Source organism: Macaca nemestrina, chromosome 10, assembly GCF_043159975.1.
Source record: "Macaca nemestrina isolate mMacNem1 chromosome 10, mMacNem.hap1, whole genome shotgun sequence".
Lineage (NCBI taxonomy): Eukaryota > Metazoa > Chordata > Mammalia > Primates > Cercopithecidae > Macaca > Macaca nemestrina.
The window spans coordinates 27324924-27352221 of NC_092134.1; the positions used below are offsets into that span (position 1 = coordinate 27324924).

Genomic DNA, 27298 nt, shown 5'->3' on the forward strand with positions numbered 1-27298 from the left:
AAATGAGAGAGTCGTCAAAGGGAGAAGGGTGCAAGAAAGGAGCAGGAGAGAGTACATGCTCGATTGAAACAAATAGTGGGTCCTGTGACCCTACTTAAATTTCACAAAGTCTTTCCTGACAAAAGTCCTCAAGTTGGCAAATTGAGGATTACTGTGTCTTACATTTCCTATAGATGTATATTCTCTTTATCATGTCTTCTGAAAAGTAAAGAGAGTCCTTTTTGTTGATTTATCCTGAGTTGGAGATGGTGGGTGGAGGAGAAGGGTTGCATCAGGAAGTAGATTGGGCTAATACCTACTCTTTGTGGGATGGAAAGTGGTTAACTATTTTGGAATATGTACACACAGGACATATTCCATGTTTTAAGCCTTCTCAGGATTAAAAATACTTTTCTTTCCTTGGCTAGGGTAATGTTGCTAAAAAATGACCAAGAAGCTGGTGAGAAGAGAGGTGGATAGGGTTTGGGAGGGTTGGAGGATGGAAGGAGATCCTTATATGAAAATTCATCTTATAGCCAGTGGAACCTTCAAAATAGAAGGAAGGTAAAGTAGTTAACTTACCAAATGGGGTTCCTGGGGCGTTCCTTTAGGAAGCATGCTCCTTATTGTAATCCAAATTTATTTGTGAAAGTCTATTTTATGCCACTTTTTATATCCTATAAAAGTTAAAATTCCTCCTTATCAATGTAGTACATTTGGGGAATTGGGGAAAAAAGTATGTCTCTTAAAGATTTTGCATGAAATGCTCTATTCTGGTCTGGTGCCACCCATGCTGGGAACCGCACAGTATGATGGAAACTGGGAGTCAGGAGACCTGGAGTCTCTTCTAACTGTGCCTTTAATTTGCTGTGCAGCCTTGGGTGCTTCCTTTCCTTCTCTGGTACTCAGTTTTCCTATCTGCAATATAAAGACCTTGACCAAAGGAATGTGGTTCACAAAGTTTTTAAAAGTTATTTACATGGGATATAAATGAATTCTTTCACCGACATGAACATTCATGGAATTCAATACCAAAATGGTGAAAGTGGAGCCTCCATCGGCTGCCCCATGTCTGTATTAGTGGACCCCAGGGTGTCCCTGATGAGCCCCCAGGGCTCTGCAGATATCAATATGAAAACCACAGAAGAGGATCTTCAACATCATGTTCAGCTTTGTTATTTCATAGACAAATGTCCCATAATGAACACAGAGCCCCAAGGCAGACCAGAAAACGTTTGTGCATGAGGTGGGAGGGGTGGGGGACTTCCCTGGAGCCTGGTCAATGCTGGCTGCTAAGTGGAAGCAGAGAGCAGTCATTCTCTTAACACAGATGGATCTGAATGCAGAGGGGCCATAGGGTCACCTGGATTGTTATGGCAGAGCAAAGGAAGTCCCCATCCAGGAAGGCTGTTGTGGAGGAGGTCCTCATGCTCTGGCTGCCATTTGGCTGGAGGTAGCCGGGAAATGGTCAGCTGGCTTGGGATCAGGGCATTCAAGAAAAATGCCTTTGGGTGCTGTTGCTTGACACTGTTCGTCTGGGTTCATTGAATCTGTACCTGGGCCATTTGGAATAAGCCAAACAGGCTTTGGGATAAATGAGGACTATATCCCCCTTCCCCTCTGCCAGGACAAATGCCATCTAGCCTTAGAAGTCCAGCTCCACCCCAAAGCCCTTCCTGACAATGGCTGCTCCTATGTTTGGCAGCATTAGTCCACTTTTAGCCTGATCACCTGCTGATTCCACCTGCAGGCCGTGGACTGACCTAGTTCCTAGACCAGTCCTGAGAAGGGTGGAGCAGTGTTTCCCAAAGTATGTGCCAAGGAACCCTGTTTCCATAGGGGATTAATGTGTGTTCAAGGTAAAAATGGACATTGTACCAAGCAAGTTTGGGAAATGATGAGTTGAAATTAAGCAGATTTCTTTATTATGGAACATCTCAGAGTTGAAACTTTAAGAGGTAGGCATGTGTGGATTTTCGAAACATATTTGTTTCAGGGAACCTTCCACCTTTGCTTTATCCAGCATCTGTTCTGTGGAATTCTCTTTGGGGATTGCTGGGACAGAGTGTTTAATCAATAGCCTCCACACTACTGTTCAGTGATGCTTAGAAGTAACTGTCTTTAGGAGTTGGTAGCTAAGTCATGACAGCTGAGTTTTTGTGTTCATTGCTGAGTTTTTTAGTTCATTTGCTTACCCAACGTTCTTTGAGCACTGCAAGTGTCAGGCCCTGGGTTGGTGTGAGACCACAGAAAAGAGTAAGTTACCCATCTCCTGCCCTGTGGAGTTCACAGAAGGCAGTGAAAAGCAAATACATAGCTGCAAACACAGATGGCAGACTCTGTGCTAGGGGTACTCAGCCTGGTTGGAACATCTTCAGCACCGAGCACAGTGCCTGGGACACAGAGGGCAGTGGTATCAGCTCTGATCGCTTTCAACTCTGAGTTGTGAGCCATAGGTAATCCTAAAATAGTGGTTGACACAAGTAAACGGTTTGCTTTTTCCTCCTGTGGTAGGCTGAATAATGGCCCTCAAAGATGTCCTTGTCCTAATTTTTGTAACCTGGGAATATGATTCCTTATATGGCAAAGGGGACTTTTCAGATGTGGTTAAATTAAGGATCTTGAAATGGAAAGATTATCTTGGATTATCCTCATATCCCTGATGTATCCTGATTGTCCTGATGTTCTCACAAGGGTCCTTAAAAGAAGGACGCAGCAGGAGCCAGAGAAGAGAAGAGGCATGATGATGAAAGCAGAGATTGCAGGGATGTACTTTGAAGAGAAAGGGAGAGGCCACAAGCTGAGGCACAAATGTGGCCACTAGAAATCAAAAGGGTCAAGGAAAAGAATTACTCCCTTAGAGGAAACAGAAGGAACCAGCTCTGCCAACACCTTGGTTTAACCCCAAGAAACTGATTTTGCACTTCTGACCCCTAGAACTGGAAGAGATAAATACATGTTGTTTTAAGGCACTAAGTTTGTGGTCATTTGTTACAGCAGCAGCAGGAAATGAAGACACCCACCTAACACAATATCCAGAAGTAGGCGGCAGGAGGAACATGCAGCTGCTTGAGCAAGTCGTCCAGGATCCAGCTCTTCCAGATTCCTGCGGCACCATCCTCCACACGTGGCATTCTTCCTCATGATTATAAGGTGGGTGCTACATCTCCAGGCCTCACGTCCACACTTCATGCTGAAAGGAGAACAAGGGCTAAGGGGAAGGAGAAAAATGCTTTTTCCTTGGAAGCCTCCCGACCCTTCTTTTTTTACGTTCAAGGAAAGATGCCGTTTCCAGAGATATCTGCCTAGGTAGCCTTTAGTTGCAAAGAAGGCTGTGAAGGTGATATTTTTTTGAAGGTGCATGTTACCAAATTGGGATTCAGTTGGTGAGGATGAAGATGATAAAGGACATTGGGAAGGCAGATATCCTAGTATCTGTGACCATCCTAGTGTCCGAATGCTCAATAAATATCTGTTAGAGGACTAAATGAATTATGGAAGGAGGGAAAACTGGAGTCAAGTTGTAGATCTGTTAGCCCAGGTGAGGAAGTGGGGGACCCTGAACTAAGGCAGGGATGTAGAGGTGGGTAGATGAGATATTATGAGATAATTCCGATCCATGGGGCTTGGTGATTGAGTGGAGAATCAGTGATGACACCCACCTTTCTAACTCAGGCAGCTTACTAGATGGGGATACAGTTTACCAAGACATGGAATACAGGGTGGTTTTGGATCTTCTGAGTTCAAGGTGTCTGTGGTCCAGTCCTCTTAACCTCCCTCCCCTGCCTGCTTCTCGAGGCTGTTTGCTCAGGACCAGCAATTTGCCAGGGGTGATCTGTCTGTGGGCAGCTGCAGCCACAAGGTGACACTTCTTTTGTTTTCTCTTTTTATCCCTTTCCTGTCTGGGCTGAATCCAGCCATGTTGTAAACATTTTTACGGTCAAAGCATCTTGGCAGCATCCTTCAAGCTCCAGCCTGGTGCCTCCGCTCCGCTCCGTGACTCACTGGCAAAGATCTTGCTGCATAGGATCAATTTGTTTTTTCCGGGGGAGAGGGGGGTGAAGTGGGGCGGAAGGAAGAGCCTCTGGTTATGGTGCTCCTAATGACTTAGTCACAGCCTGGAGCTCTTTGCTTCAGACTGCTATTTTCCATCTGTACAACTGGCCATTCAGATACCTACAGGCCTCTTCTAAAATTACAACCAAGGCTGTTGTATCTCTGTCGATGTTGGACCCTACAGCTCTCCAGTATGGGGTCAGCCTTTAGAGCTAAGTGTCTCAATCCCTTTTGTTCTCAGATGAGTAGTTTGAGTCTTGCCTTGGGTGGCACAGACTGGGAGAGCTCACGGATGTCCATGGTCTTCCTGGATACCCGGCTAGACTGCATTCCTCAGCCTCCCCTGCAGTTAGGAATAGCTGTGTGACTGAATATTGAGTGCTAGTGGAAAGGAAGGGTTCCACTTCTGGGCCGGGCCGTGAAATCTCCGTGTGGTCCTCTAGGAGAGATCCAGAAGTCTCTGCAGCCCTAGGGGATTTGTGGAGTAACAGATGGGAAAAGCCTGGGCCTCTGGATCACTGTACAAAAGGCTACCTGCTGGACACCTGGGAGCCAGCTAGAGCAGAGGCGTTCCTTCCTCTCCTCCTGGAACTCTGTATTTTTGGAATTGTCTCAGGGACTGTGGTCACTGGCACCCAGATTAGTGTTTGGTGATAGAACTTATCTTAGGTTTTTTACATTTTTATATAATTTTTATCTCTGCTTATGTTGTTTCTACCTGTACATTGAACACGCTTTGAAAGCAGGGATTATGTCACATAATTTTATTTATTCAGAACAACAAACAGTGCTGAGTAGACAGCAGGCACTGACAAAACTTGTACTTTAAGAATTACAGGGCTGGATGTGGTGGCTCACACCTGTAATCCCAGCACTTTAGGAGGCTGAGGTGGGTGGAGCACCTGAGGTCAGGAGTTCGAGACCAGCCTGGCCAACATGGCGAAACCCTGTCTCTACTAAAAATATAAAACTTAGCTGGGCATGGTGGTGGGCGCCTGTAATCCCAGCTGCTTGGGAAGCTGAGGTGGGAGAATTGCTTGAACCTAGGAGGCAGAGGTTTCGGTGAGCCGAGATTGTGCCATTGCACTCTAACCCAGCCGATGAGCAAAACTCCGTTACAAAAAAAAAAAAAAAAAGAGAATTAGATATGTTTAAGAATTACAACACCATTTCTGTTCATTCCTAACACCATTAGGGGATATGTAAGCAGCATTAAAAAATATAAAATACAGTCCAGTATCCCTCCCAGAGCACACAACAGTTTCTCACTGATTGTTCAGAGCTTTTGTAGCTTTCAGCTTACATATATTAGATGCTAATATGATTATCGTATGTATTGAGCACTAACAATTTTCCAAACACTATGCTGAAAGCTTTATTAAATTATCTCTTCACACACTGGGGCCTTTCAGGGGATGGGGGGGCAAGAGGAGGGAGAGCATTAGGACAAATACCTAATGCACGTGGGTCTTAAAACCTAGATAATGGGTTGATATGTGCAGCAAACCACCATGACACATGTATACCTACGTAACAAATCTGCATGTTCTGCACATGTATCTCAGAACATAAAGTTAAAACAATTTTAAAAATCTCCTTTAATACTCATAACAACTGTAGGTACTATTATTTTTCCCACTTTGACATGAGAAAATTGCTTCTAAGAGAGGTTGAGTAATATACTTCAAGCCATGGAAGTATAAGAAGCATAAGATCTGGCATTCAAACAGAGCCCTGATTCCAAAGACCCAGCATTATATAACAATTTCCTGCCCCATTCTTTCCCACACTCAATATCTGGAGTGGTCCAGGGCCCTGTGGGATTTGCCGTGCCTGCTTTGTCAGGGTAGGCATCTAGCCCTACCTGTATTCAATGCCCGGGGACCCCACCCCGCCTACTCAGAGCTGTAACTGACTCTTTAGATTTCGTGTGCCTGTGTTTGCCAAGACAGATGTGAAACCTTCAGTTGGGCAGATTAGCATCTCAGACTCAAATCTGGCCCCACATCTTGCCTCAGACACGTCCAACTCCCAGGCTGCTCCCAGTGCTAAGGTGGGACCGGCAGGGAGCCAGACAGGAGCACAATGTTCTCTGCCCATCAGGCATTGTCTGACACCTGCGTGGGATTACAGGGTGAGCCTCCAGGCTCCAAGGGACACTCCCTCAGCATGGAATGACAATGAATTCAGCGAATTGTTAGAACTTCAAGTGAGGAAGAGAAATCTCCCAGGCATTTCTGAGAGCTATGAGGAGCTGTGCGCTAAAGGGGATGCCAATGGAGAAGTTAGCCAAAGTCCCCAAAGTTAAACACACAGGCTTTGACAGCTGCAAGGCCCCGGCTCACCCCAGCACCTCCTCTGGAGCCTTTTGTTTGGGGCCAGCCCTCTTTCTTTTCATAGATTCTTGCAGGGGGTTTTCAAGATGATGATACAAATAATGCTGACAGGCAATATATCTTTTCTTTTCTTTTTTTTGAAACAGTCTCGCTCCGTCGCCCAGGCTGGGGTGCAGTGGCCGGATCTCGGCTCACTGCAAGCTCCGCCTCTCGGGTTCACGCCTTTCTCCTGCCTCAGCCTCCTGAGTAGCTGGGACTACAGGCGCCCGCCACCACGCCCGGCTAATTTTTTGTATTTTTTAGTAGAGATGGGGTTTCACTGTGTTAGCCAGGATGGTCTCGACCTCCTGACCTTGTGATGCGCCCGTCTCGGCCTCCCGAAGTGCTGGGATTACAGGCTTGAGCCACCACGCCCGGCCCAGACAATATTTCTTGAGCCTTTACTAGCACTGTGCTAAACATTTGATACAAACATGTCACACTTAATATAGCAAGCCTAGGAAGAAGAAGGTGCCATTTTTATCTTTCTTACAAATGAGGAAACTGAGAGGCAGGAAAGAATCGTCCATGCTTATATAGCTTGGGGGTTGTGGGGTAGAGTTCCAGCCCAAATTTCTCTAACTATCTACTAGCATTGGCTCAAGTGCCCAGTGAGCAGTTAATTATGGCAGTAGCTTGGTCTAAGAGAGGGAGCACAGGCTTCAATGTTACCTAGATTGGGATTCAAATCCCAGCCCCACCACATCCCAGTTGAGTTCCTGGGCAAGTTAGCTCAGCCTCCTTGAGCCTCAGTTCCTGAGCTGTGAAATAAAAATGACAACAGTAACCTCCAAGAGTTGTGAAGGTTACTGAGAGAATGTAGGGCATATGGTAGGTGCTGAGCACGTAAATGTAGCTATAAGTATTACATTTTCCTAAGGGCAACTTATCTGTGTGATCTAGTACTTGTATATTCTGTTGCTAATCCATTCATTCACTCATTGATTTATTCATCATGCATTTACTGAGCACCTGTTACATTCTAGAGATTACTGAGGATGTGTCCTGTTTGCTGACCAGGACTTTCAGTTAGGATTGCGTAAGTCCACACATATCAGAAACCCAACTACAGTGGTTTTACCAAAGAGGAGGTTATTGTTCAACCATGGTCAGAAGTTTGGAGTCAGGGAGTTTGAAGCCGGGTGTAGTGCCTCCATGATTCCCATCTGAGCCCCAGCCACCTTTATCTCTCTGCTACTCCAGCTTTGATGAAGAGCCTTTCATTCTCATGATCACCTGTGGCGATCAGATGCGCTGTTCCACTTCCAATTCTTTGGCCACACTCCAGGAAGAGAGAAGAAAGGAACCAGGAAAGAAGACATACTTATTTATGTCAGAAGAAAGAAACATTCTGAGATATCCCCAACATACTCCTACTTATGTATCGCTGGCCCGAATTATATCACACGGTCATCTCTAGCTGCCATCAACAACATCGAGGTTCTTTTAGTAAAGAAAGAGGAGAGCATAGTTGTTGCAAATAGTACAGCACCAGTCCAGATTCTGTTGACTAATAAGTGTCTTTAAAGCAAGCCTTGGCAATTTGCCAAACATTGTTGGTACTTTCACTTCAGTTACTGGGTTTAATCTCCCTAGATTCTCACAACAACCACATGAAGGAGGTAGGTACTCCCCTCCCCATGCTCCATTTCTCACGCTTCTCATTCCCACTGGCAGCAGGTTCTCTGGGAAACCCAGGGCTTTGGCCTTGGCCTTGTGCGTGTTACAGGGCAGGCAGGTGGGGCTAGCCCAGTCTCCTTCCTTCATTTCCCCTCTCAGCTGTGCAAGTGCAGGCTGCTAGGGGAGGAGACGAGGTAGGGCATGAAGGAACACAGTGGGGTACATGGTTGGCAAAGGCGTGAAGGTCCTTGCAGACAATGGCTGAGATCATAGGCTTTGGGGCTTGAATCCTGGCTCTGTCATGATTCCTGTGATCTTGGCAAGTTGGCGACCTCGAAAATATAATAGGAGTGACAATTTAAATAAATTAACACATGAAAAGATCCCAGCATAAAGTGAGCATATGAGCAATTATTTTATCAGGGAGCATACATTATATCCTAAATATAATGTTGTAAAGTGGAGTTGGTAAACTACAATCAAAGGGCCAGATCTGACCTGCAATCTGTATTTATAAATAAATATTTATTTGAACACATTCATGCCTATTCTTTTACATGTTGTCTGTGGCTGCTTTTGTACTATCATGGCAGAGTTGAATAGTCATGACATAGTATATGCCCTGCAAAACCTACAATATTTATTATCTTATTTACAAAAGAAATTTTTGGAATCCTGTCATACTGGAACACGCAATGTTAGTTTAACTTTAAAAATCAAAGAGACTGAGAGTCAAAATTCAGTTTTTCTGCTTACCACTTATGAGAGCTTGGGCCAGTGACTTAGCCTTTTCAAATATCATATTCTTCAACTGCAAAATCGGGAATAATAATGTATTCTTTTAAGGGATGTCATAGGGATTAAGTATAATAGAGTTGGATCACCTGGTCCTCAGGAGGTACTCAATAAATAGAGCCTATTCTTTTCATTATTGTGGAGGTATTTTTAAGAGTGATCAGATGTGCATTTTAGAAAGAAAAAAAAAAGAAAGAAAGAAAACCTTGAAAGCTGTGTTTGTGTGCTAGGGCTACTGTAACAAAGCACCATGAACTGGTGGCTTAAACCACGGAGTCCCGGCCTCAGAGTCCCGGAGGCCAGAAGTCTGAGATCAAGGTGTTGTCAGAGTTGGTTTCTTCTGAGGGCTGTGAATCTATTCCATGCCTCTCCTGTAACTTTTGGTACTTTTATGGTAATCTTTGGCTTTCTTTGGCTCGTAGGCAAATCACCCAATCTTAACTTTCATGTTCACACAGATTCTTCCTTTGTGCATGTCTATCTATGTCCAAACAACCCCTTTGCATAAGGATTCAGTCATTCTGGATTAGGATCCACCCTAATGACCTCAGCTTAACTTGATCACCTGCAAAAAGTCTGATTTCCAAGTAAGGTCACATTCAAAGGTACTAGGGGTTAGGACTTCAACATCTTTTGGGGGACACAATTCAACCCCTAATAGAGGCTGTGAGGGACTATCTCAGCATGCACAAAGCTAATGGTTGGATGACCATAAAGAGGCTTTTTGGATAATTGAGAGGTGGCTAGATGAGAGGAGAGAATGATAGGAAAAGCCTTGGGAATTAGGGTCATGATAGAACTTAGTGAGTATGTGTGGAGAAGAAGAGGAAGAGTTAACAATGACACCGAGACTTCTCACTTAGCCAATGTGTGGATGGACGAAGACATTATTGAAATTGGAAGGAGGCACTTGTTTGGAAAGAAATGGTGGGTTTATTAAATAAGAGCATGGTTATGTGGAGGAAATTCCAGTGAAGAGTAGGCAAAAGAAAGTAACATTTATGGAACATGTTGTATGCCATGTATCAGCCCTGAGTAATAAATGGTAACTTACTGTCAGGGAGGCATGATTAGGAACTCTTTGTGGATACAGGAAGTCGCCTAGAGCTAGAGTGGACTGGACTTTGGGAGGCCTGGATGTCAGGAGACTGGTAGGATGTCTTTTGACATCATGTTCCTGAACTTGTCTTTAATAACCATATTTAGGCATTAACCCTACTTCTTTCTCTAGAAATGTCATTCTGCACTTGTCAGGAACTGCCCTCATTCCTGCCCAAACGTTCCCTGTTCTGCCAGGTGATCACTGCTGGCATCAGGCCAGCTCCACGTGCTGATGGTTCTTGCCCAGGCAGAAAACATATCGGAAGCTTCCTGGTTAGGGAATACTTTTCTTCTTACATAAAAGTCCAGTCTCTCATTTCTCAGCATCCCTGTCTGTGCCATTGGGATAAAAAATTCCCACTTCACAGAGTAATATTCAGGATGAAATGAGACAATGTAGGCCAAGCCTTAGCATAGAGCAGAGCACATCATAAGTTATTGAACACACATTTAGCTTCTCTTACTGTTGCTGGTATTCTTGTTGTTTTACCTGGAGCCTTGTGTTTATTCTCTTTTGCTTAGGATTCCTCCTCCACAGTGCTACCAGAATGACCTTCCTTAAAAATCAAGTCTAAGGGACTCTTTCCTTCTGATTGCTCCCCAGTATCTAAAGGTTAAGCTCCAGTGAACGCAGCCTGGAAGTCCTCCTGTCTCCCTAGTCTCACCACCCACCACATACCTCCCAACACCCTCTATTCCATCCCCACGGGATTATCTGGCTTTCCTGTGGACACATCAAGGCCTGTCACCTCTCTGTGTCCTCTTCCACTCTCTTCCCACTGTGTTCTCTACCTGGTAAACTCTTAGTCGTCCTTCAAGACTCAGAACAACCATGGCCCCTCAACCCTCAAGGTCACCTTCAGCTACTGTCAGGCAGAGTGATAGTGTCCACCTTCTAATATCCATATTTTTTTACTTCTCATTATTGGAATAGTCCTAACCACATGACACTATAATTATCTGGTCACCTGTCTGAAACTAGCAACTTGAGCACAGGGTGGGCTGTGCTCAACTTGAGCACTCCAGTGGGCTGCGCTCACTGGAGCTTAACCTTTAGACACTGAGGAGCAATCAGAAGGAAAGAGCCCCTTAGACTTGATTTTTAAGGAATGTCATTCTGGTAGCACTGTGGAGGAGGAATCCAAAGCGAAAGAGAATAAACACAAAAGAGCCCTCAGGATTCTTTGAGATTTGTGCAGCTGTACCATCTGTGATATTGTTTGGCTGTGTCGCCACTCAAATCTCATCTTGAATTGTAACTCCCATAATCCCCATGTGTCATGGGGTGGACACAATGAGAAATAGCTGAATCATGGGGGTAGGTTTTTCCCTTGCTGTTCTCATGATAGTGAATAAATCTCAGGGCATCTGATGGTTTTATAAAGGGCAGTTGCCCTGCACATGCTCTCTTGCCTGCCACCATGTAAGATGTGCCTTTGCTCCTCCTTTGCCTTCCACCATGATTTTGAGGCCTCCCCAGCTATGTGGAACTGTGAGTCCATTAAACCTCTTTTTCTTTATATATTACCCGGTCTTAGGTGTTTCTTTATTAGCAGTGTGAGAAGAAACTAATACAGGCTGTCATGTCATGAGCTCTTCCGTTCAGTCTTTTTTTCATTAAGTAGTTCATAAAATATGGGTGTAATGGATGGCTCGAACATTCATTCAACCTGCCCTCATGGAGCCCACAATTTAAATTCTAATTACTTTTCCATCTCTCATATGATTCAATAACTAAAATAATTTTCCATTTTTACTTTTGGGAGTTTGTATTATCAAAATGATAGTTTCTTCTTTCATTTTCCAATGGTAAATAAAGTTATCTTATAATATTGAATTTATTTTTCCAAGCGACAAATGCCACCCTAGAACTATAGTCTTTTTCTCTTCACTGAAATGTTCTTATTTAAATTTTAACTTTCAGAAATGTAAGTCAAACATATATTCATAAGTTAAAAAGCTAAGTAAGGTTACAAGTCTCTTAATGAATCAAAGCAAACCTTTTCTCCACTCTTTTCTGCTCGAGCTTCTTTCCCTAAATTTTAAAAAATTTTTAGCTGTTTCACCTTATTTTTCTAAGTATTATGTTTACACTGCTGTTCTTGACTGATCTCTTTTGGGTATTATCTGGACCTCCTATTAAGGAAGATGAGGATTTAGTGCTCTTGTCTAAGCCTATGTCTGCATTTGCTCTTACTCCTTTCTCTCAGCATAGTTATGGGAGAGTGCATGCTAACTAAGGAAATAATGTTTTACACTTATGCCAGCCATTAAGCTCAGCTCCAAACCCACCTTCTTATACTCTGCTCTGTGATGCTGTGCTGGGACTCTGCAAATTACGTTTTCTTTCTTATCAGCTGGCTTCGTGGAAGGAGATGGAAAATAGAATGAAGGGAAAAAGGACTTTTTTCTCTTTCTTACTGTTCCTACCAGAATCACACCAGCAGTTGGTTTAAGCCTCCAACTTCCTTTGGCACAGGTATCAATACCAGCCAAGTGGAAATCTCTTCTCCTAGCTCCATCGAGGTCTTCTTCCGAAGATCTCTTGCTTCTGTAAGTCCAAATTCTTGTTGACTTAGTTGTCCAGCACTATTTACTAAAAAGCCTATTTTTGCGCCAGCAATTTGAGAGCCCACGTTTATCATATACTCAATTTCCATTGGTACTTGGGTCTCTTTCTTGGTTCTCAGTTTTATTCAGTTGGTCTATTTGGAAATTCACGTGTTAGTACTACGTTGTTTTACTTATACTTCAATGTCTGATGGGGTTAGTTTCCCTTGAAGCATTCCTTCTTTACTATTTCCCCAACTGTTTTTCCATGTGAACTTTTCTAGTCCTACGTGTATGGACAATTCTGTTAAGGTGAGTAGCAAAGAATTACAATCTCTGGAGTCATTTCTCTGTATCACTACCACAAGTGGCACACAATAAAAGCTCTTTTTGATGAAAGCTACTCATCAATGGGTTTACATGGCTGGGGAATCCAGGTTGGCCTATCCCACTCTGCAGTGCCTATGGTAAACAACTCACAACTGCAGCAATAGCTTCAGCAAAATGTGACTTTGAACTACAAATTACAGCCATTAGACAAGGACAGGGCTTAGGATTTTAAATGGCTACTGGAATATGAAAGCAAACAGGGTAAACCCTTAGCTAAAACATCACATTCAGGTTCAGAAAGCAAGTTACTTAGCAGGACAACTTATTATTCCCCCCAAATAAGTCACACAGTGGATGAAAACCTAATAATGCTAGTAAAATTAAAATGAATAAAATGATAGAACAAACTGTAGGAGGAGAAATGGAAAAGTTTGCACTTTGAAGTTGATTAGTCAACATATTGATGACATGGCAGGTGATGATGACGAGGTTTGTGTAATTAGCTGAAAAATAATCGCTTCTCTATTTCGTCTGATGGATCAACGAATTTCATCAATAAATGCCAATGTGGCATTTGGTATTTGTACGATTTGTAAATGATGGTATTATTAAAGAAACCTTTTCTGCTGCCAAAAAAATTTGCCCAAAACAAGTAAAAGCCATCTATAGTGAGTGTCTTATCTTTTTATCTAGAGACAGAAAGTCTGTTTTTGAGGAACTGTGTATTGCTGGTGGCTCTTTGGTGGTTGGCTCCATGAAAAGTTTAACCTCTCTTTTAAGGAAAAAAAAAAAAAAAGAAGAAGAAAAAAAAAACCCTGCCACTATCACAACACACTCCTTTTTTCAGAGAGATGCTAATGGCAAAAACTCTTGGAGATTATATGTATCCAGATAATGGTACAAAAATGCTTAGTTTAAAAAGCAAAGACCAATATACTCAAGAATGTTTAAAACATTATGGAAGCCTGAACAAAGATCACGTACAGTCTCCTGCTACATAAAGAAATTTAGTGGCTTAGAAGAGGGAGGGTTATCAACAGGTAGTAAAGCTGACAGGTGAACTGAAGGGGGTACTCTCAAGAAAATAGCAAGAATTGCTGAGACTTTTGAAGGTGAAGAATGACTGAATGACTGCAGAGATTAGCCTACCTAGAAGACATTTTTCATCACATGCACCAGGGAAACAAGTCCATGCAAAGGATTAGAAAGAATGTTTTGACTTCAAGTGACAAGTTTCTTGGAAAAAATGATGTTGCAAAAGGAAATCTTGACATATTTTTATTGCTGCTTGGGCTTGGGAGAGAGGAAGGATATCTACAAGCCTCAAGTCTTATTATAAACCACCTAGAAGATCTGCAATACCAAAGTGAAGAATATTTTCCGTCCCTTTTGACACACATGTATGATAGAGTGAGGGATCCCCTTTCTCCATCTTCTGCTCTTCCTGAGAACTCGACTGTGAGAGAAGAGGAAGAATTTGGTGAGGCACAGTCAGATTGTACACTGGAGATAAGGTTTACTCATCTGCTCCTCCTCAAGTTCTGGGTTCTGTGAAGAAGAGTATCTTGCCTTCCAAAGATACTCTTGCAAGAAAAGCAAGGACATTTTTGCCACAGTTTTCAGCTTCCTACATGCGTGACTAAGCTTTTCCTTGTTTAACATGCACCAGGAACAAGGACAGAACTTCTCTCACTTAAGATGGAAATAAAATCTGTATGTGCTTATTTCAAGTTTGACCAAGAATTGAATAATTGTGCTAGAAAAAAAAAAAGCACAAATCTCACATTAAAAAGGTAAATGTTAGTTTTTATGTCAGAATAACATTGTTAATACACACCCAAGCCTATATGAAATCAGGAAACTAACACATGCCTGTAATTATTTTGAAACAGCCAGGCCTAAAGTTAAGCCTGATTATGTTAATAAGAAAAAAAAATTTTTTAAGAATTATATAAATTGTCCTAGGCCATAGTTTTATTCACGTGGCTTTAGTTTGTGAATTCAATAGCTTTACTATTCAACAAAGTGTCAATACATTTTCAGGTTGTAAATAACATGTCACAATATAATTTGCAAACTTTATTTAAATTAAATATATCTAGCTACCTTTAGAGAAGTTAAATTCCATTTTGTCTTAAGCCAATTATTTAACAGAAATGTATTGCATTTTCTTGAGGAATTTCAAAGATGTATAGAAAGGAAACAATGAGTAATTTCAAAACATGTAAGCTAAGTGTAATTGCTTATTTTGCTCTGTAAAGTTTGGCTTAAAAAAGGTTTTAAATAAGGGGTAAAAACCTACTCTTGCACAGGCTATGTATTACATAACATACATCTCTTGCATAGTAGATATTTAAGACTTTAGTCCTAGTTAAATAAGTTTTTTTAAAAAATTAAATAGAAAGGTTAAAATAAAAGGCATGTGGGGGATTAAAGTTTATTCTACCTGCATACTTGGCCTGCATTAGGGTTGATATTCTTTATAGTGAGTGGGAAACCACAGAAAAAGATTAGGCTAATTGGTAAGCAAACTAGAGTGACAGATGATATTCTCTGCTCAAAAGAGCATTGACAAATTATTACTGGACTATGATATCTACAAGTTACTGGTTATACTAATATACCAGGAGCTGTAGATACAATATTTAGGTCACTTGAGACCTTAAGATTATTTCAAGGGTTGGAAAGGTTAGTCTAGAGATTCTCTGGGTTCAGTTTCACTGGAGACCCACTTATCTTCTCCTAGATCCAGTGTTTCCAAGTGATGTGGGGGACTATGGTGTCGAGGCTCCAATTATGTAGATGCTCCGCCAGCCCCCTGTTTTCAGACTAGGCTCACCTCCCACCTCCTGCGGTATCTGCTGCTCCACTTCCTGAGATATTCCAAGGCTGTCAGTCATGAATTAGCTTACTTCCCATTGGCTGCTGCCTCTGCCATGGCTTGGCCTTCCATAATTCAGTCTGGGTGGGCAGCCCTGGGAGAGAACCACTAAATTGGGTGATGCACTATGATTCAGTTATTTCTCACGCATTCTTAGACAGTGCTGGTCTTCAGCTCGCCCCACTCTTCCCATTCCCTCTTCTCAGACTTTGCGCTTTCCCAGCTTCCTGAGTCCATACCAGCCCCTCATCTCCCCTAGTCCCCAACCAACCCAGTCAGTGCCCTGTTATTTATTTATGGAGTGGCTCATCTTATTTGAGGATGATCCAGGTTCCTTCCATCTCTGAATCCTTATTTGCCAGTTGTCCTGTTACAAGCCCTGGGTAAGTTATATGAATAGACAGTGACTCACAGCACCACATGATAATATAACCACCAGAGCCACTTAAGAGGGATGATATGAATGCACTGATTCCAGGTGGTCTGGGTCATATAATCAGGACAGCTACCTGTAGGTGGTGGTGATGCTGATAGGGGATCTAGTCTATTATTTTCTGGTCCCTTTGTAGAGTCTATTTATTTAAGCTTCTCATGCCTCTGTGAAGTGGGTATTTTCTATTTTGCATACGAGAAAAAGGATCTCTGAAGTGTTAGCTGACTGGCATCAGGCCACAGCTGACTTGCATCAGCCAAGGCTGGAAGGGAAGTCTCTCTGATGCCCAAGCCCATGTTTTCCCACTATCTGTTGCCTCAACTTTGACATTTTCTGAGCAGCTTCAAGCAGGAAGAAGGAGATTTCTTTGCCCACCTGACCATTATATTTTTACTTAGAGTTTTTGAACATTGTTGGCAATCTCTATTTCCAAATGTACTTAGTCGAATCCTCCCTTTATAGATGCTCATTGCTCACAGAGGAATTGGCTGCAGTTTTGTTCACCTCTGCCAACCTCTTCCCTGTTGCCCCAGTAAGAAAGAACTGCCAGTGTTTGTACCATGCATGGACCTAATTAGTAGCTTTAATCTACCAGTACATAGAGTGCCTTCCCTTTCCTGTTCCCGAGATTTCCAAATATGCCTGCAGCGTGGTTGCCTGTGATGCCTGGTGGTGCTACCACTAAGGTGGGTTCCAACTTATGCTCCTCATCAGCTCATGTGCCCATGTCTCATGGCACTTGGTTCTAGCTGGGATGTTTTTGTTCCTTGAGGAGTCCAGGTGTCCTGTTTTTTACTCTCTGGGCCATGTGATTCCAGTGTGTTTATCTCAAATAATGTGTTCTGTTGAAAAAGGGAAAGAGCTAACATTAACTGGTTGGAATTCTCAAGCCTAACATTGTACTAGCTGTTTTACATGCATTATCTCATTTAATCTTTACAGCAATCCAAGAGAGAGACAGTATTAAAGTCATTTACTGATTCATCAATACACAGCATTGAAAATAGAGTATGTCCCAGAGTATGTTCCATTTGTGTTAGGTTGTCAAGTGCTGTGGGTACAGGCTAAATAAGGGACAGTTTATGCCCTCATGGAACATGTAGTTCAAGGAAATTACAAATGTTAAAACAAATAACTGTAAGTACTGTGGACGTTTTGATGCTAACAACACGATCAGTGTTATCACTGCAGTGACTACAGGCTCTATTACAATCCCCACAACTCCTCAGGAGTGGTTTCCCAGTTATTCCTCATGACATCCTTTTGAGGTCTACAGTATCAAAATCCTATTTTCTGTTGAGGCAACTGAGGCTTAGAGAGTTAAGTAACTTGTCCAAGATCCCATTAACAGAAATTATTTGGGGATTAAAGAAGAAATTATGTGTAAGTATGGCAAGCAATGTAGCATAATGGTTATGAACAGAAAGACCCAGACTGCATGGGTTCAAATGTAAGCTGTGCTAGTTACTAGCTGCTTCATCTAGGAACAATTGTTTAACTCTTTGTGTCTCAGTGGTCCCAGTCTGTGAAATGGGAATGATAGTAGTGCCTCCTCATAGTTATTATTCCCATGTTACAGGTCAGAACACTGAAGAAGAAATGTTAAGTCACAGGTTCATGGTCAGTGGCCAACCTGAGGCTCAACCCAAGTCTACGTACCTGCAAAGTTAATGCTCTTACTATCTTCCTCTAGAAGAAGTTTGATTATTTTCCAGACCATCAGAACACCAAGTTGATTCCTGGACCCCCTTACAATGGTGTCAAACAGAGTAAAATGCCAAAGTACCTCTTGAAAGATGTCACCGGGCCTCCACCATTTGATATCTGGCCCTGGACACATTTACAAAGCAACATTTATGGGAATCTTCACTCAAGAGAAATGTGCTTAAATGTAAGTGCTGTTGTGTAAATATGAATTGGCAAGTGGATGAGGAAGGAAAAAACTGAAGCTGAATAGGACTTCAAGACAGAGAAGACCTCTGGGACTGACTGCATGCATGACTGCGTGTGTCTGCTTGAGGTGGGGTCATCTCATTTGTGGAGAGAGCTTCTCTTTGAGATAAAAGGGATCTCTTCCTGCCAGAGATGAAAGAATGAAATGGTTTTATGCAAATGGTCCCCACTGAGAAGTGCCAGATCTCCATTAAAGGTGTCTGTCTTGTGTAACTGGTATTCAGAGCTTGCCTTGCCAAGACCATTTGTTCTCTGAGGATGTCTATAGACAATAAGGCTGGTGTTTCTTCTGGGACACGTACACACACACACACACGCATACACACACATTTTGGCTGTGCTAGAGCTTTCAGCTGCCAACATATTCCCTGCTTGGGCTCCAGCGACAGCTGATAACCCCTATTAACATCTTGCTGCAGATGCTGGCAGCCTCACAGTTCAGTCCCTACCTCAGGGCAGATTGCTGCAGAGCAGTTCCTCCCCCTTTCTTCCCCCACCACAACCCTATTAGGACCAAACATGTTTTTCCTTTTACCTCAGACATGCTCCTTCTTGTCTGGCCTCTTGTTTTTCTCCTGTATAGATTTATGAGGAGAATTCATGGAAACCCCCAAGCCTCAGCTAGTCCTAGGGACAAGGCTAGCTTCTAGGAGGCATCTCATGGTCTGCATTCCAGTCCAACTCCTGACCCTTTGGATCATGGAAGCTCATACGCACATGTATGAGTGTAAAGCCATTGCACATATCTTTTCTAACTAGTCACGAAGTTTGGGTGTGTCTTCCTCTTGGAAATCTCTTCAAACTATCCATTTCACTTCCATCGGTACTACCTGCATATAGACCACCACAGTATTTTGCTTGAACTTCTTCAGTAAAACTCCTAAACTTTCTGTCTGGTCTCCCTGCCTTCCCTCTTTCTCCACTGGAATCCACTCCCCCAAGTGAGCTTTCTAAAATGCAAATCTGATTTCGTGAGTCTCTTGCTTCAAGCCTTTAAATGCTTCCCTGGTATCTCCAAGACCGAGGATAAGTTCTGGCTCATGGTGGATGCTCAATAGAAGTTTTTGGAGTTAAGTAGAGTTGAATCTTCATTTTAAGCCAATGGAATATTCATTCTGAGAACTCGTTAAGAATGGCTTTGTCTGGAGGACTTCATTCCTCTTCTAGTTTGCACCTTCATACTCATCTGAAGTCCTTTATCTTATGTTAGGTGATTCTTTTACATATAATTTTGTGTTCAGTGATGCTGGGGGTCTTCTGGAAAATTTTATCTTATACTCCAATAAGAAATGGAATGTTAGAACTAGGAAGGACCTTTGAAGCTATGCTTTTGGATTCAATAGGCTCAATAATGTGTTTGGGTTCCTGACCATTTGATGGAAGGGTACAGATTTAAAAGGTATAAATGTCTACCCCAACTTTCACCAACATGAAGCCAAATCTCAACAAAGGGCACAGTCTCCCACCCACAAATGAGCATTCATGAAAACGTAAAGAACAATTTTGATTTTAAGTTCTTGAGATAGCTTCCTCACAAGGCATCTTGGAGATCAACCAGGATGACATTTAAGAGATAGGGAAACTGAGGCATGGAGAAAGGAAGTGAGTGTTCTTAGGTCACAAAGACAGTGAGTGGCAGAACCAGGATTAGTATCCTCATCTCCTGGTTCACAAAGTGTGAGCACACAGTCTCCTAAATTGCCCCTGTGGAGGAGAATCTTTACCTAGGATAATCAAATGCCACAGACCACATCCATGAAACCAGCAAAGCAGGTGATTTCAGTCAAGAATTTTCCCACTTCCCTATAGGATAGCATCACTTATAATCAGTATCTAAAGTTAACAATGTAGAAGAGTCAAGGAAAATTAGGCACTAGCATGAATGAAGCACCATTCTGGGTTATAATACATACATTATCTCAAGTATTATTATCACATTTTTTACAGATGAGGGACTGAAACACTAAAAAAAAAAAAAAAATCATTTGCTTAGGTCTACTGTTCGCATTGGATTTGAACCCAGATCTCATTGATTCAAAAGTGGCAAGTTGTTTTCTTTTCATCAATATATTTTTTCCAAATACCATAAAGACCACAAAAACTATAACAAATTAGAGGAATTTAAGAGCAATAAAGACAATGCTTAAATATCCATCAACATACTTACAAATTGCTCTGTTAAAGCACCTCATTAACAGTGCTCTTGATATGCAGGGATAAAGATAATTTATCCAGTTTTCTACTTGATATAAATCACACTGTTAGGCTTCAGTGCAGAAAGAGAGTGCAGTAAGCCTTAGCTCAAAAAGTGATTCTTTCAAAAGAAGGAAGTACAGGTAGACAGAATACAATGTAAGTCCCAATTCATGAAAGAAGCATTGATAGCAGGGGATTTGTTGGGGAGTGTATTACTCTCTTTCCTTTGTGGACCTCAGATCAGAAAGGTTATCTTCATTGGCTCATGTAACGCTTGTCATTCCACTACTGTTTCATTCATTTTTGTCTACATTGTTTGCTTTCATCTATTGTGTATCTTTTGTTTGTATGTATTATTATATAATTTTTTATTTGCATGCATTTTTTTGCTTGATTTTTAAATTTGATTTTATTTTAGATTAGTTCTAGGTTTACAAAATTTTATGATAGTTATAGATTTACAGAAAAATTGCAAAGGTAGTATAGAGAGTTCCCGTATATTCCACATTAATCTTTGTTTCTCTATTATTAACTTTTTACATTATCTTAGAACATGTGTTACAATTAATGAGCCAATATTGATACGTTATTACTAACTAAAACCTATTATTAGGATTTCCTTTATTTTTACCTAATATTCTTTTTCTGTTCCAGGATCTCATTCAGGATACCATAACTAAGTAGAAACTTACTTTCCTCAGGCTCCACTTGTCTGTGACAAGTTTCTCAGACTTTCTTTGCTTTTGATGACCTTGACAGCTTTGAAAAGTATTGGTCAGATACTTTATAGAAGGTGCCTCAATTGTAACTGGTCTGATGTTTTTGTCATGATTAGTCTAAAGTAATGTGTTTTGGGGAGGTAAAGTACCCCTCTCATCACATCATATCAAGGATACCTACTGTTGACATGACTGATTGCTATTAATGTTAATTTTAACCACCTTGCTGAGACAGTGTTTCTCAGCCTTCTCCACTTTTCTCCCTTTCCTTGCTGTATTCTTTGGAAGGAAGTCACTATGCACAACCTCCACTTTTGAAGTGGTGATACTCTGAGGGCAGAGCATCTATATAAATTATTTGGAATTCTAGATGAACTTCTACTCTTCATTTATTTTTTCAATAGCTTATGAACTCACAAACATTTATTTTTGAACTCTTTTATTTGGCTTCTGTGTCCTTTTGACAAATCCTCGTCACTGTGGATTTTGTTGTTTTGAGCACCTCCTTACCTTCTGGCACTAAAAGACACTCTAGGCTCATCTTGTATACTTCATCCTTCAGTCCTAGAATAAGCCTTTTCACCAAAAGTTACTAGTTGCTTTTCTGGGGGAAATAATATTAGAACTCAAGATCTGGGTCCTAGATATGCTCATTGCTATGTGGATGTTATTGCTTCTGTGCCTCTTTAGCTGACAGAGTAAGAAAAAATATGTGCGTATACCAACCTGTGTATTTACGCAACCTATAAATATTTCTACATGTAACACAATCTGTGTCTATATTAAGCTAAACATGAGTTAATACTGATGTCTTCAACTGTAATCCATTGCCACATTCTAGGCTACTCCCCTTGCTTATCTGTGTTCTCTGACTCCAATAGTGAGAAACCTGGCTCCCGCCATCTGCCATCCATTTGCTTAACTGTTAAGTTCTAGTGTAATATATAATGGTTTCAAAATTAGTAATCTGTAACCCCATGGAAAACTATTTTATTAACTAGAATACAGTGTCCATGTAGAGTTCATTTTGCCTTTAGCCTTATAGACTCCACTCATTTTCAGACTCACTTTGGCCAGATCTAATTCTTTTCTGTTTCATACATTTGTAATACATTTAGATTCCTTTGTCACATTTTGCATTCCATTCCAACTTCCTCAATAATTAAAACAAAATTATACATTAAGGTTTACTCTGTGTGCTATAAAGTTCTATGGATTTTGATAAATGCATAGTGCCATGTTTCTACCATTAGAGCATCATATAAGGTAGATTCACCACCCTAAAGAACTCTGTGCTTCACTTAGTAAACCTTTCTCCACTCCTGAGCCTCTGGCAACCACTTACTGATTTACTGTTTCTATAGTTTCGCATTTTACAGAATGTGAGATAAGAGAATCATATGGTCTATAGCCGTTTCAGACTAACTACTTTCATGTAGAAATATGTAGTTCAGATTTATTAATGTCTTTGTGTGACTTGATAACTCATTCCTTTTTATTGTTCAACATTATTCCATTATATAGATGCACCATAGTTTATTTATCCATTCACCTATTGGAGTACACCTTAGTTGATTCCAGTTTTTGGTGATTATAATTAATGTCCCTATATGTATTCATATACATATCTTTGTGTGGATGTATGTTTTCATATCTGTTGGGTAAATACCTAAAAGTATGCCTGGTGGATCTTATGGTAAGATTGTGTTTAGCATTGTACAGTCACTTCAATAAACGGTGTTGAGAAAACTGGATATCTATATGCAGAAGAATGAACTTAGACCCTTGTCTCATACCATATAAAAAATCTACTCAAAATAAGATTAAATACTTAAATGCACGACCTGAAACTGTAAAACTGCTATAATAAAACATAGATTAAAAACTTCTTGATGTTGGTTTTGGCCAAGATATCTTAGCTATGACTCCAAAGGCATAGACAACAAAAGCAAAAATAGACAAATAGGATGATACCTAACTAAAAAGCTTATGCACCACAAACAATCAACAGAGTGAAGAGACAACCTACAGAATGGGAGGAAATATTTGCAAATCATACATGTGATAAGAGGTTCAAATCCAAAATATATAAGAACTCAAACAACTTAGTAGCAAGAAAACAACTGATTTAAAAAATGGGCAAAGATCTGAAAAGACACTTCTCAAAAGAGGACATACAAATGGATAACAGGTATATAAAAATGTTCATTATCATTAATCATCAGGGAAATATAAATTAGAACTTACACTTGTTAGGATGACTATTATCAAAAAGACAAGAATCAACAAGTGTTGCTGAGGAATATGGAGAAAAGGGAACTCTTATACGCTCTTGGTGGGAATGTAAATTAGTGTAGCCATTATGGAAAACACTGTGGAAGTTCCTCAAAAAATTAAAAATAGAACCACCATTTAATCCATCAATTCCACTTCTGGGTATATATTCAAAGAAATGAAATCAGTATGTTGAAGAGATATCCGCACTCCCAAGTCCATTGCAGCATTCCTTATAATAGCCAAGGTAGTGAGTCAACCTAAGTGTCTATCGAAGGATGAATGGATAAAGCAAATGTGATATCTATGCACAATGGAATATTATCGAGCCTAAAAAACAAGGAAATCGTGTCATGGATGAACCTAGAGCATGTTAAGTAAAATAAGCCAGGCACAGAAATAGAAATACTGCATTGTCTTACTTATGTGTGGAATCAAAAAAGGTCAAACTCAGAGAGTAGAATGGTGGTTACCAAGGTCTTGGAGATGAAGGGATTAGGGAGATGTTGGTCAAAGGAAACAAAATTTCAGTTAGACAGGAGGAATAAATTCAGGAGACCTATTCTGCAATCCAGTGATTATAGTTAATGATAATGTATTGTATATTTGGAAATATGAAAAGAGTAGGTTTAAAATGTTCTCACCACAAAAATAATAAGTACGTGAGATAATGGATATGTTAATTAGCTTGATTTAGTCATTCCACAGTATATACATATATGAAAACATTATGCTATACACTGTGAATATATACAATTTTATTTTTCAATGAAAGAATTCAATCTAAAATTTAAAAAAAATTATTTTTCAATTTAAAAAAACCCTCCAAACTGTCTTTCAAAGTACTACTTTGAATTCCCGCCAATAGAATGTGAATTCCTGTTGCTCTCTATTGTCACCAGTAGTTAGTATTGTCAATTTTTTGTTTTTTGGATTTAAGTCATTTTAATGGGTGTGTAGTGGTATCTCATTGTTCTTTTGTGCACACATTTTTTTATTTTTGTAAAAGACTTGTTGTATGTCTCACTTTGTTTCTTTTCCTCATTAGACACTGTGTTTTTAGGGCAAATTACATTGCTGTATGTATACTGAGTCCATTGCTTCTTACTGCTGCATATTATTTCAGCTCCTAAGGGTAGGTAGTGGTGGGAGAATTTAGTCTTCAACAACAGCATCATTCCTCTAAATTACGTGAAAAAAAAATCCCTGTAATCTAAGCAAAATCAAGGTAATATTTACGCAAATGTGGTTTCAAAACAAGTTTCCCAAACTCCTATTCCAATTAGATGATGATAGTGGTGATATATCTGGGTGTGTGTGAATGAATGTCTTGATCAGATGTGAGATATATTTGCCTTATTTACTACCACTCCCTTCTCCCATGACATGGGCCAGTCAGTTACAGCATTTACAAAAGTACATTGGGATGATTCTGAATTCAGAGTTCCAAGTGGCCACTACCAATTACTGAAGCTGTCTTGGAGAAAGAAACCTGTCTTTGGACTAGATAAAGTTATTTTCAGCTCCAAACATTCTATGTTCTATGGGTAGCCCAATCTGGCTGGAAAGTTGGGTTCATGTGGGGGGTTGGTAGTAGACAAGACAGGAAAAGGTAAGAGGGAGGAATATTATATATTAAACAGCTGCCAGTTATAGAGTATCTACATATTGCATGGTGCCAGGCAACCTACATACATTCTCATAGGATGCACGCAAAGTCCTATAGGACCGTGGCTTAGTCTCATTTTCAGATGAGATAGCAAAAGCCCATGGAGATCAAGTCACTTTCCCAAGAAGACTCAGCAGGAAATGGCATCCGGAGATTAGAACTGAGGTCTGTCTGACTCCAAAGTTGATAATATTCTCACTATATCATGGGTCCTCTCACATGGGTCTTCAGTAACAACCAAAATGCCAGGAGGCATTTCAGGAAATGCCAGGAGAGATGTAAAGAGGAGTGTTAAGTGACAAATGAGTGAGGTTGGGCGCCTAATTAAGAGTCTATTGCAGAAGTCTGAGCATGAGATGAAAAGTCTACATTTGGGTAACAGTGGGACTGGAGAGTGAACAACTGGCATTGCCAAGTGTGAGTCAGGGTGTCCTACAATCAAGGTTTGGAAGCGTATTGAAAGAGATGTCTTCAAGGAAACACAGTAGAGATTGTTTCTGAAGAGTTTGGACAACATAAGCCTGAGGCAGCAAACATATGCTATTGAAAAATAGATGTCTTTCTTTCGGAACTAATGGTAATGTTGGATTTATTTCCCTCATAATTTGCCTATTGACTGAAGAGAAATTACCTACGACGACGGCTGGAGCCTTTCTGTTGATGCAGCGGTAGAAGCATGTAGATAGTTGGATGGAAGGAACAAAGCTTATTGTGTGCTGTTGAATTTATTGTGCCCAGCTTTGAATCACTGAAGCACATAACTCTGACAATAATGTAATGCGCTTGAAGCATTTGTTTATTGCTCTTTATCTTCTGGAATGCTAAACAAATCATAGGGACTTATTTGCAGTGTTGAATGTAACTTGAAATAAGTTTTTTTACCTCGTGGTCTTGGCCCAGGCTGTTTAAATTGGACCAGTTTCATTATTGACTTTCTTCCCTTCTTTATACATTGTTCCATTAATTTCCCCAAAGTCATTTTTCTTGATGTCCTGCCTTTGTAAGCTGTGTTGGAGTGGAGGAAGGGTGAATGAGCTGCTGACATATTAAGTACTGACTGCTCCTGGGCTGTTTGAGTTTGTGGTTTGGCTGGTCCATTAGCAAATTTGTTCTTTCATTACTAGATCAATATTTTCCTCATTTTCCCCCCAGGTTGTAGGCATCAGAATTAGTCTCTGGGCCATTGGATATGTCCATTGATTATATGAAGTTGTACTAAGGAATCATTCATACATTCATATGTGCATTCACTCCAGAAATCTTTTGGACAACAAACTATGTAGAATTGCTATGCTATCAAATACCAATCCCATGAGGATTTTTTTAAAGGATTTTCCAAATGAGTTTGGGACACCTGTCTTAGAGGGTCACAACACACCTGAGCCTATTGTAGGATTTGAGTAATCTCACAGTAAAGAAATACCTTTGTATTTCTTTAAAGCATTCCCCAAACTTTGACCATGTGTATTAGTCAGCTTTTTGCTACAGTAACAAATAACCCTCCAAACTCTTAGTTTAGAACAACATATGTATTTTTTCTTACTCATAGGTCTGTTTATCAGGGGTGGATTGTGCAAGGTTCTACTTGGCTCAGCTGTAGTCTGCTGTGTTCTGGGGGTCTTCTCATTGTGAGTCCAGGTTGAAGGAAAAGCCCCTAACTGGAATATGCTGTGCTCATGTCAGATGCTAGGAATATGAAAGAGCTTGAGCTAAACCTCACATTCCCATTTAAAGCTTTTGCTCAGATGTTGCGAATGACACATTTGTTCAGATCCATTGGCCAAAGCATGTCACCTGGCCAAGCCCAGAGTTAACGAGGTGAGGATAAATACTCCTCCCAAATGATGCATGGCCGAGTCACATGAATATGAGTAAGAAGGTTTAATACTCTTACTGGAGGGAATACATATTTGGGAACAGAACTTTTTTTCCAATAGCTTTAGGTCTGATTTCCTAGAAGCAGAGATTAAAATAGGGATTCCAATCAGGTGACTTACTGAGGGACAGCTTACAAGAGAAACCTATAAAGGAGAAAGGGGAAAACGATAGGACAGGATAAAAGATAAAAGCAAATATGTGGTTTCACCTGAAATCTAGCCTCAGTCTGGTCCCATGGGGAGCTGGAGTATGAATGGCATCACAATGTTGTCCTTTCTTGAGGCAAGGGATTGGGCTTCCGCATGCCCACACCAACCAGTTTTTGGCTTTAAGCCACCTCGCAGGGGGTGAGAGGTGAGGTGGCTTCTTTTATTTATGGAAAATTCTCTGGCGAAGGACACAGCTGAGAGTTCTTAGTAGCCAACATTTACTGCAGCTGGAAGATGGGTGCGCTAGCCTGATAAAAGGGGTCTGGGCAGGGTACCAACA

General features: G+C 40.9%; 1 long non-coding RNA gene across 1 annotated transcript in view; it reads left to right on the top strand.

Annotated features, from left to right (window-relative positions):
• The first annotated feature begins 3007 nt into the window (after positions 1-3007).
• The window catches only part of LOC105497699 (uncharacterized), a 143412-nt gene continuing 119121 nt past the window's right edge, over positions 3008-27298 (top strand). The window contains exon 1 of the long non-coding RNA XR_011608895.1: positions 3008-3132. This is a non-coding gene — a long non-coding RNA (uncharacterized lncRNA). The remainder of the gene's footprint in view (positions 3133-27298) is intronic.